The sequence below is a fragment of the Triticum dicoccoides genome, chromosome 7B, assembly GCF_002162155.2.
Source record: "Triticum dicoccoides isolate Atlit2015 ecotype Zavitan chromosome 7B, WEW_v2.0, whole genome shotgun sequence".
In the NCBI taxonomy this organism is placed as follows: Eukaryota; Viridiplantae; Streptophyta; class Magnoliopsida; order Poales; family Poaceae; genus Triticum; species Triticum dicoccoides.
In genome coordinates, this window is record NC_041393.1 from 202,356,085 (window position 1) to 202,365,127 (window position 9,043).

Sequence of the window (9,043 nt, forward strand, 5' to 3'; positions counted from 1 at the left end):
CGAGTTCAAGCCGTCCTTAACTGGACTCCACCTGAATCGGTCAAGCAAGTTCGGAGTTTTCTAGGCTTAGCGAGCTATTGTCGTCGCTTTGTCGAGAACTTCTCCAAAGTTGCCAAACCTCTAACCGAACTCCTCAAGAAAGATAAGAAGTTCGAATGGACTCCACAATGTGAGCACAGCTTTCAGGAACTGAAAAGACGCCTGACTTCTGCTCCCGTACTGGTACCACCAGACTTCTCCAAGGACTTTGTTATCTACTGCGACGCCTCGCGACAAGGACTAGGTTGCATTCTCATGCAAGATCGACACGTAATTGCCTACGCTTCACGGCAATTGCACCCACATGAGGAGAATTATCCTACTCATGATCTAGAGCTTGCAGCCGTAGTCTATGCACTTAAGACCTGGCGACATTACCTCCTCGGTAATCGTTGCGAAATATTCACTGATCACCAAAGTCTGAAGTATATTATCACCCAACCGGATTTGAATCTCAGGCAGAGACGTTGGGTTGAATTGATCACCGACTTCGACTTAGGAATAACCTACACCCCAGGGAAAGCCAACGTCATGGCTGATGCGCTAAGTCGTAAATCTTATTGCAACAATCTGATGTTACAACAAAGTCAACCGCTTCTCCATGAGGAATTTCGGAAGCTTAACCTTCACATTGTTCCTCAAGGTTTTATCTCCACCTTGGTGGCAAAACCTACCCTTACGGATCAAATTATCAAAGCACAGAAGGTAGATCCGGGAATCTCCCGCATCAAGAGAAACATCCAGAAAGGAATTGCGAATTGCTTCTCCATTAATGATCAAGGGGTCGTATACTTCGGGAATCGACTAGTGGTTCCCAAAGTGCGAAACCTGAGGCGATTGATCCTTAAGGAAGCTCATGAATCTCCTCTCACCATTCATCCCGGTAGTACTAAAATGTATCAGGACCTACGCCAGAGGTTCTGGTGGACTAGGATGAAGAGAGAAATTGCTCAGTATATTGCAAATTGCGACGTCTGTCGTCGTGTAAAAGCAGAGCATCAACGGCCTGCTGGCACCCTTCAACCCTTAGCTATTCCTGAATGGAAATGGGATAAAATTGGTATGGATTTCATTACCGGTTTTCCCAGGACCAAGAGAGGGAATAATGCTATTTTCATCGTGGTCGATCGTCTTTCCAAAGTAGCCCATTTCCTACCTGTTCGAGAGAGTATAACCGCTAGTCAACTGGCAGACTTATACATCTCCCGAATAGTGTCCCTCCATGGTGTTCCTTTGGAAATTAACTCGGATCGAGGAAGTCTTTTCACCTCTCGATTTTGGGAAAGTTTCCAAAATGCTATGGGAACCCGTCTCTCCTTTAGCACCGCTTTCCACCCTCAGTCGAGCGGTCAAGTGGAACGCGTCAACCAAATTCTAGAAGACATGCTTCGAGCCTCCGTTATCTCGTTCGGAATGGACTGGGAGAAGTGCCTTCCATTTGCCGAATTCGCTTACAACAACAGCTATCAATCTAGCTTGGGTAAAGCCCCTTTTGAAGTTCTCTATGGACGACGGTGTCGAACACCCCTTAACTGGTCAGAGACCGGGGAAAGACAATTCTTTGGCCCGGATATGATTCAGGAAGCAGAAGAGCAAATTCGTATCGTTCGTGAAAAGTTGAAAACAGCCCAATCTCGTCAAAAGAGTCAATATGACCGAAAACATAAGGCTATGACTTTCGAGGTTGACGAGAAGGCTTATCTTCGGGTCACCCCTCTGAAGGGAACCCATCGTTTCGGTATCAAAGGCAAATTGGCTCCTCGTTACATTGGACCTTTTCGCATCCTTGCCAAACGAGGAGAAGTTGCCTACCAGTTGGAACTACCTCCGCACCTCTCCAGAGTTCACGATGTCTTCCACGTTTCTCAACTCAGGCGTTGCTTCTCGGATCCTATCCGTGAAGTGGACCACGAAACGCTTGATCTTCAAGATGATCTTACATATCGAGAGTACCCCATTCGTATCCTCGATCAAGCCGAACGTACCACCCGGCGTCATAATATCAAATTTCTCAAAGTTCAATGGTCGCACCATTCTGAGGATGAAGCAACCTGGGAAAGGGAGGATCGTCTTCGACTCGACTATCCCGCCTTCTTCCCGGAGGAACCCAAATCTCGGGACGAGATTCTTTTGAGTGGGGGTGAGTTGTCACACCCTAGCTAGTCATGCATTAGAGTGTTGCATCATGTTTACTCTTTCATCAGAAACTTGAAATGGGGATCTGTGAAACCCTCAGAACCATTTTGAAAATGACCCAAATAAAAATTTCTCCAAAAGGGTCCAAGAAAATGCTCATGTTGCTCTCTGAAAATATTGGACAGAGATAAAAATCAAACCAATATTTTTAGTGGCTCATGGACATTTATTTTGGGCATTTGGAATTAATGCATAAATATTTGCATTGGAAATATATTAATTATATATATTAATATATGCCCAAATATTATGCCAATTATAAAAGAGCTCTGGAATAATATAAATAGCTCCTGCAAAAATTGGCATAAGTTAAATAAATGATTTAATATATTATTTAAATCAAAACAAATGTCAGAAATTAAAAAAAACAGAAAAATATATAACAGGAGGAGCTTACCTGGGCTCCTCCACTGTGCGGCCCAGCCAGCTGGCTGGCCCAGCCCGCAGCCGGCCCAGCCCACCTCCCTCCTCTGTCGTCTTCGTCCCGACAGAGGGAGGGGAGTGTGGCCGGCGCGCGCGCGCGCCACCGCGCCACGCCACCTGCTCGCCTGCTTGCCTGCCCTCCCCTCCTCGCTCGATGCCCTGGACGACGCCACGCCTCTCCCCCTGCTCTCTCTCACTCTCCCCCGGCTCTCCTCTCCTCTCCCTCGCTCTCTCTCTCACACGGCCGAACACCACCGTCGCCGCCGTTCGCCACAGCAGCCGTCTCCGGCCACCCCTCGCTCCCCCGACTAGCTCAGAAGCTCCGCCACGACCCCCTCTTCCTCCCCACCGCTCCACAGCTCCCCGGAAGCCCTGCATCGCCACCACGTCGCCGTTCCCCTCTTCGGGCTCCGATCATCGTCGCCGTCGAATTCGTCGTCTCCGGCGCGTCCCCGAGCCCGCTTCGACGCCCACTGCAACCGCGGTGAGCCCCCGGATCGTTTCCCCCTTCTCCCCTGGTCTCTTTCGACCTCTAGGCCCTAGCCCCACCTTGGCCGAGAGCTCCACGCCGCCGGCGATGTCGCCGTCGTGGCCACGGTCGCCGTAGCGCCCAATCGAGCACACCGTCGTGCTCCACACCTCACCAGGAGCACGTAGCACGCACCAACACCTCTTCTAACGCCCTGCAACGCCGATTCCGACCGCACCCGAACTCCGGCCGCCGCAGCCGAGCTCGCCGCCGTCAACTCCGGCCACCCCGAGCCCAACCACCACCACCAATAGTCGCGGCTCAACCTCAGCAACACGTAGATGCCTTCCGCCGTCCATTTGGTTGCCGGAATGGCAAAAAGCACTTTCGCCGCCGTCTCGGACCTCGCCGGCGTCAAGTTGCCGGTGGGGTTTGACTTGTCCGACCTGGGGTTTGACCTCCCAGGGTCACTGACGCGTGGGCCCTGTCGGCCAGGTGGTTAGATTAGCGCTAAACTACTGTTAGTCAACCCCCCCTGACACTGACAGTGGGCCCCAGCGCCACTAATCCCTAATTAGGATTAATTTAATCCTGTTTAACCCCCCTGTCACTGACGTGTGGGCCCCACACGTCAGGTTTGACCTCAGCCAGCCGCAGTTGACCACTGACGTCATGCTGACGTCATGCTGGCGCAATAATTATATTTCTGGATTTAATTTAAATCAGGAAATTCCAGAATATTATTTAAACTTCAAAAATTCATAACTTTTATTCTGTAACTCCAAATTGGACAAATTATATATGAAAAATGATCAGAAAAATCCAATCTACCCATCTGTACTATTTTCATGCATGATCAAACAAGTTAAATTGATGTTTTAAGCAGAACAAGGAAAAGCACTTTAAAGGGCCATATTTGAATTTGAAATTTGAATCCTTGATTCAAATTTGCTCAAACCCTTCTGGTTTTAGTTGCATTAGCCCAATACACTCATTTTGCCATGTCTCATGCATGCATCATATTGTTGCATACTGTTTGGTAATGTTTGTGTATCGGTGCTCTCTGCGGCAGGTTCTGTCTCCGAGGAGTACCGTGATTACCCTAACGAAGACCCGTATCAGTGCATCGAACCATCAGGCAAGCAACCAACCATTTGATCATATCGATACAATCCCATGTTCTCGCTCCTGCTCTCTTTTACTGCATTAAGACAACGCGTTTCAAACTGCTGTGTGCTACGGTAGTTGAACCCATTTCCTCTGCATGACCTGTCATTGCCACAGTAACTAGATGAAACTCACTAGCATGTGTAGGAGTTGATTGAGCCATATGTATGTGTTGTTCCTACCTTGCTATGCCTGCTATGCTTAGAGTCGTGTCAGGTCTGGTTCATCTGGGTGATGGGCTGGAGTGAAATGATCATGTCGGTAATGAGAGTGGTGTGGTGAACACGATTTGGTAAAGGTATCGATGAGAGGCCATGTAGGAGTACATGGTGGGTTGTTTCATTGAAGCCGACCTTAAGCACTGAGATCTGTATGCGTGATTTAAGATACAGCTACTACCATGCATTGGGCCCTGAAATATGACCCCGCTCGACTTCTTATTCACCCTAGCTCTCTGTCCAGGAGTTGCAAGTAGTTTCTGGTGTTTGTAGCCTACTAGAGGCCGTGGACAGCGCTGACCGTAGGGGTGGGCTGTGATGCGGTAGGTACGTGGCACGGTGTACCGAATACCCGTTAGGTATCTCGGGAACCCTGTTCACATCGTTCGGGGCCGTATGGGAAACCTCGGCCGGACTCCCTGCGGATGGAACCTGAATAGGCGATAAACCTGGACTAGAGGCTTAAGTGTTTAGGTAGGTCGTGGTCTACACCCCTGCAGGGTTATCATAATCTATTCGAATAGCCGCGTCCGCGGTAAAGGACTACTTGGTTGCCTATACAGTTCATAGACAAGTAAATGGAAACTGTTAAAAGCCTCAAGATAAGCGTGAGTGCCGAGGTTGGCTCTTCCGTAGGAAGACGGAGGTGGATCCTCGGTAGTGTATTGAATTGGTGAGTAGTGGACTCGTGTGCGCAAAACCATTTCAAGTTGGAGTATCGTAGGATAGTCTAGCCAAGAGTCAAAGCTGGCTTGCTGCAATAACTCCACCAACCCTTCTTGATAATATGCATGTATGTAGGATCTGATGTAAGTCTTGCTGAGTACCTTTGTACTCATGTTGCTATAATTTACATTTTTACAGAAGACGCTGCAACCCCTTCTGATGGGTTCTATGTAGACGTTGACATCAACGAGTAGGCTAAAGACCCAGGTGGTGACCCTGAGCTTGTGAAGGACCACGTAGTATAGTTAGGCTTTCCAAGCCTCTTTTATTTTACTAGTTGTCTGTACTCAGACAAGTTACTTCCGCTGCTGGTTTGTATGACTGTATGACTTGTATGTTGGGTCGTGAGACCCGTACCTTTGTGTATGTTATGTATGGCTCCCTGAGCCTTAAATAAAGTACTTGTGTCATAGAGTCATGTTGTGATGCTTCGTTGTATTTGCACATATCGAGCATATTGTGTGTATGATTGAAATGCTTGGTATGTGTGGGATCTGACTATCTAGTTGTTTATCTTTAGTAGCCTCTCTTACCGGGAAATGTCTCCTAGTGTTACCGCTGAGCCATGGTAGCTTGCTACTGCTCTGGAACACTTAGGCTGGCCGGCATGTGTCCTTCTTCGTTCCTGTGTCTGTCCCTTCGGGGAAATGTCACGCTTTGAGTACCGGATTCCTGTTAGCCCGCTACAGCCCGGTTTACCGGAGTCCTGCTAGCCCAGTGCTACAGCCCGGACCCACTTGCTGATGACCGACACGTTCGAAGCTGGGTCATGGATGCCTGTCCCTGTAAGTCTGTGCCACTTTGGGTTTACGACTAGTCATGTCAGCCCGGGCTCTTTATCATATGGATGCTAGCGACACTATCATATACGTGAGCCAAAAGGCGCAAACGGTCCCGGGAAAAGGTAAGACGACACCCGTGGGGATACCGTGCGTGAGGCCGCAAAGTGATATGAGGTGTTACCAGCTAGATCGATGTGACATCGAGTCGGGGTCCTGACAGACACTTAGCGAAGCGCTGTCGGTGCTCCACCACCACCATCACCAACATGCCGTCGTGTTGGTTGTCCATCTACTTCTCCTCTCCCGCTTGCTGGATCAAGAAGGAGGAGACGTCATCGATCCGCACATGTGCTAAACTCGGAGGTGCCATCCGTTCGGTACTAGATCGGTTGGATCGTGATCGGAGATAGAAGAAGTTCGACTACATCAACCGTGTTGTCAAATGCTTCCGCTTTCGGTCTACAAGGGTACGTAGACACACTCTCCCCCTCTCGTTGCTATGCATCTCCTAGACAGATCTTGCGTGAGCATCTGAAAATTTTGAAACTGCATGCTACGTTCCCCAACACTTCTGGTCCAAGAAAAATCATCGCGAAATTTTATTCCGTTTGGACTCCGTTTGATATTCCTTTTCTGTAAAACTCGAAAACAAGGGAAAAACAGAAACTGACACTAGGCTCTAGGTCAATAAGTTAGTTCAAAAAATAATATAAAATAGCATATTAATGCATATAAAACATCCAAAACCGATAATATAATAGCATGGAACAATAAAAAATATAGATACGTTGGAGACGTATCAAGCATCCCCAAGCTTAATTTGTATTCGTCCTTGAGTAGGGAAATGATAAAAACAAAAAATTTGATGAGGAATGCTACCTAACATATTTGTCCATGTAATTTTCTTCATTGTGGCATGAATATTCAGATCCATAAGATTCAAAACAAAACTTTAATGTTGACATAAAAACAATAATACTTCAAGCATATTAATAATGCAATCATGTTTTCTAAAAATAACATGGCCAAAGAAAGTTATCCCTACAAAATCATATAGTATGGCTATGCTCCATCTTCAATAAAACAAAGTATTAAATCACGCACAACCCCAGTTTTAGTCAAGCAATTGTTTCATACTTTAGTATTCTCAAACTTTTTCAACTTTCATGCAATACATGAGCGTGAGCCATGGATATAGCACTATAGGTGGAATAGAATATGGTGGTTGTGGAGAAGACAAAAATAAGGAGATAGTCTCACATCAACTAGGCATATTAATGGGCTATGGAGATGCACATCAATAGATATAAATGTGAGTGAGTAGGGATTGCCATGCAACAGATGCACTAGAGCTATAAGTGTATGAAAACTCAAAAAGAAACTAAGTGGGTGTGCGTCCAACTCGCTAGCTCACGAAGACCTAGGGCAATTTGAGCCCATCATTGGAATATACAAGCCAAGTTCTATAATGAAAAATTCCCACTAGTATATGAAAGTGATAACATACGAGACTCTCTATCATGAAGATCATGGTGCTACTTTGAAGTACAAGTGTGGTAAAAGGATAGTAGCATTGCCCCTTCTCTATTTTCTCTCTTTGTGGGCTTCTTTTGGCCTCTTTTCTTTTTTGTAAAGTCCCGAGAATCATCCCAACTTGTGAGGGAATCATAGCTTCCATCATCCTTTCCTCACATAGGACAATGCTCTAATAATCATGATCATCACACTTTTATTTACTTACAACTCAAGAATTATGACTCTATAGGAATGCCTCATGCATATGAGAACAATATGACAATGATGGTGCGTGTCATAATAAATGGAACGGTGGAAGTTGCATGCCAATATATCTTGGAATGGCTATGGAAATGTCATAATAGGTAGGTATGGTGGCTGTTTTGAGGAAGGTATATGGTGGGTTTGATGCACCGATGAGAATTGCATGGTACTAGAGAGGCTAGCAATGGTGGAAGGGTGAGAGTGCGTATAATCCAGGTACTCAACATTAGTCATAAAGAACTCGCATACTTATTGCAAAAAAATTATTAGCAATCGAAACAAAGTACTACACACATGATCCTAGGGGAAGGGTTGGTAGGATTTAACCATCGCGCGATCCCGACCTCCACACAAAGGAAGACAGTCAATAAATAAATCATGCTCCAACTTCATCATATAATGGTTCACCATACGTGCATGCTATGGGAATCACAAACTTTAACACAATTATTTCTACCAATCCACAATTACTCACTAGCATGACTCTAATATCACCATCTTTATATCTCAAAACAAATGCAAGGAATGAAACTTCTCATAGTATTCAATGCTCTTGAGGGAGTCCCGGACTAGGGGGTGTCCGGATAGCCGAACTATCATCATCGTCGGACTCCAAGACTATGAAGATACAAGATTGAAGACTTCGTCCCCTGTCCGGATGGGACTTTCCTTGGCGTGGAAGGCAAGCTTGGCGATACGGATATGTAGATCTCCTACCATTGTAACCGACTCTGTGTAACCCTAGCCCTCTCCGATGTCTATATAAACTAGATGGCTTTAGTCCATAGGCAGAACAACAATCATACCATAGGCTAGCTTCTAGGGTTTAGCCTCCTTGATCTCGTGGTAGATCTACTCTTGTAACCCACATCATCAATATTAATCAAGCAGGACGTAGGGTTTTACCTCCATCAAGAGGGCCCGAACCTGGGTAAAAACATCGTGTCCCTCGTCTCCTGTTACCATCCGCCTAGACGCACAGTTCGGGACCCCCTACCCGAGATCCGACGGTTTTGACACCGACATTGGTGCTTTCATTGAGAGTTCCTCTGTGTCATCACCGATAGGCTCGATGGCTTCTTCGATCATCAACAACACGTAGTACAGGGTGAGACCTTCCTCCCCGGACAGATCTTCGTATTCGGCGGCTTCGCACTGCGGGCCAATTCGCTTGGCTAACTGGAGCAGATCGAAGGCTACGCCCCTGGCCATCAGGTCAGATTTGGAAGTCTGAACTTCACGGC